Consider the following 2500-nt stretch of genomic DNA (forward strand, 5'->3'; position numbering starts at 1 on the left):
ACCTGTGTTCCTGCCCCAGTGTTCTGGGCAGTCGTGGCCTGGCGGTTTGGGAACTGGTCTTGTGACCGGAGGGTCACAGGTTTGAGTCCCAGACCTGAGGCCATGACTGAGGTGCTTCTGAGCAAGGCCCTTAACACTCAATTGCTCACTTATATAGAAAATGAGATAAAAATGTAAGTCGCTCTGGATAAGGGCGTCTGCCAAATGCCATAAAATGTAAAATGTAAATACCACACCTACCCCTGTACCACACCTACCCCTGTACCACACCTACCCGTACCACACCTACCCCTGTACCACACCTCCCCATACCACACCTCCCCCTGTACCACACCTACCCCTGTACCACACCTACCCCTGTACCACACCTCCCCGTACCACACCTACCCCTGTACCACACCTACCCCTGTACCACACCTCCCCATACCACACCTACCCCTGTACCACACCTCCCCATACCACACCTACCCCTGTACCACACCTACCCCTGTACCACACCTCCCCATATCACACCTACCCCTGTACCACACCTCCCCATACCACACCTACCCCTGTACCACACCTCCCCATACCACACCTACCCCTGTACCACACCTCCCCGTACCACACCTACCCCTGTACCACACCTACCCCTGTACCACACCTCCCCATACCACACCTACCCCTGTACCACACCTACCCCTGTACCACACCTCCCCATACCACACCTACCCCTGTACCACACCTCCCCATACCACACCTACCCCTGTACCACACCTACTCCTGTACCACACCTCCCCATACCACACCTACCCCTGTACCACACCTCCCCGTACCACACCTACCCCTGTACCACACCTCCCCATACCACACCTCCCCCTGTACCACACCTACCCCTGTACCACACCTACCCCTGTACCACACCTCCCCATACCACACCTCCCCCTGTACCACACCTACCCCTGTACCACACCTCCCCATACCACACCTACCCCTGTACCACACCTACCCCTGTACCACACCTCCCCATACCACACCTCCCCCTGTACCACACCTACCCCTGTACCACACCTCCCCATACCACACCTCCCCCTATACCACACCTCCCCATACCACACCTACCCCTGTACCACACCTCCCCGTACCACACCTACCCCTGTACCACACCTCCCCCTGTACCACACCTCCCCCTGTACCACACCTCCCCATACCACACCTCCCCCTGTACCACACCTCCCCCTGTACCACACCTACCCCTGTACCACACCTCCCCCTGTACCACACCTCCCCCTGTACCACACCCTGCTCTGCTTCAGTCTCCCACCTCAGCACCTCTATTCAAAATACGTGTGTGTGTCCCCCCCCACCCACACACACACACGCACACACGGAGTGATGGATGGCGGCTCTAACGAAGTCTGCATTTGTCCATGTGAAAGTTCCAGAGACATGCTCTTAGGGAGTCTGAGTGCTCGGGTTGTGTGTGGCACCGAGCCCAAAGCTGGCTAGTGCTGTTGGGACCCAGGTTCTGTTGGGACCCAGGTTCTGTTGGGACCCAGGTGCTGTTGGGACCCAGGTGCTGTTGGGTTCCACCTGGCCATGAAGATTGTTCACTAAATCTCTCCTTGCTCATGCAGAATGATGCCAGCCAATCATGGAGCCTGTCAAGTCATCCCAAATTGTGCACATTCAAGTGCTATATGACACTGTCAGCGGCACGACGAGATGGTTGATTACACGTCACACAGGAAACATAGCAGCTCCCGCTTCTCCAGGCTGACAGTCGTTGCAATAGGAGACAGAGGAAGTGACATGGCTATGACTGTCACTAAGAGAAAATTATAACAAATAAAAAAAATGGGAAAAAAAAAAAAACCTTGGCAGAATCAGCCCATTAATTCTCGCTCAGAAGCATCTGAGGTTAGAAGGCTGTCGTTCCATTACTAATCAAGGTTGATGCCATCCATCTTGCATAGGGGAGTGAAAAGCACCTGGACCGGTGGCGTGGCCTTGCATAACTCCGCCCTCGACGGTCTCCTAGTGCAGCTGGGGCGCTGTGAAGCGTTTCGAGGGCACCCAGAAACTCGGCAGGCACTCCGACCGCTGACAGAGAACGTCCCGCACGGCAGCGTTTGAGGACATGACCCCCAACTCCCCCCCCCCCCCCCCCCGGCAGGGTCGGCAGGGCTTCTACTAACCCCGCCCACACTCATCGCCATGGCGAGGGTCACGGAGCCGTGCTCGTGGTGCTGGAATAGGAGGACTTGGCCCTGAAGTTCTTCAGATGGTCTGGATCAGCCTTTGTGTTTTAGCTGTGGTGCGCATAAGAGGAGATACTGTAGATCTGCAGTGTTTAACAGCTCGTGTCTGAGGAACTCGTACGCCTGAATATGTTCAATTAAATTCTATTCTATTACACTATCACTTTGCCTTTAATGGAAAAAAGCTAAGGGAGACAATGGTGACCTGCACATGCACACAGGCAGCTACACACACACACACACACACACACACACACACC

This window comes from Brachyhypopomus gauderio, unplaced genomic scaffold (assembly GCF_052324685.1).
Source record: "Brachyhypopomus gauderio isolate BG-103 unplaced genomic scaffold, BGAUD_0.2 sc280, whole genome shotgun sequence".
NCBI lineage: Eukaryota > Metazoa > Chordata > Actinopteri > Gymnotiformes > Hypopomidae > Brachyhypopomus > Brachyhypopomus gauderio.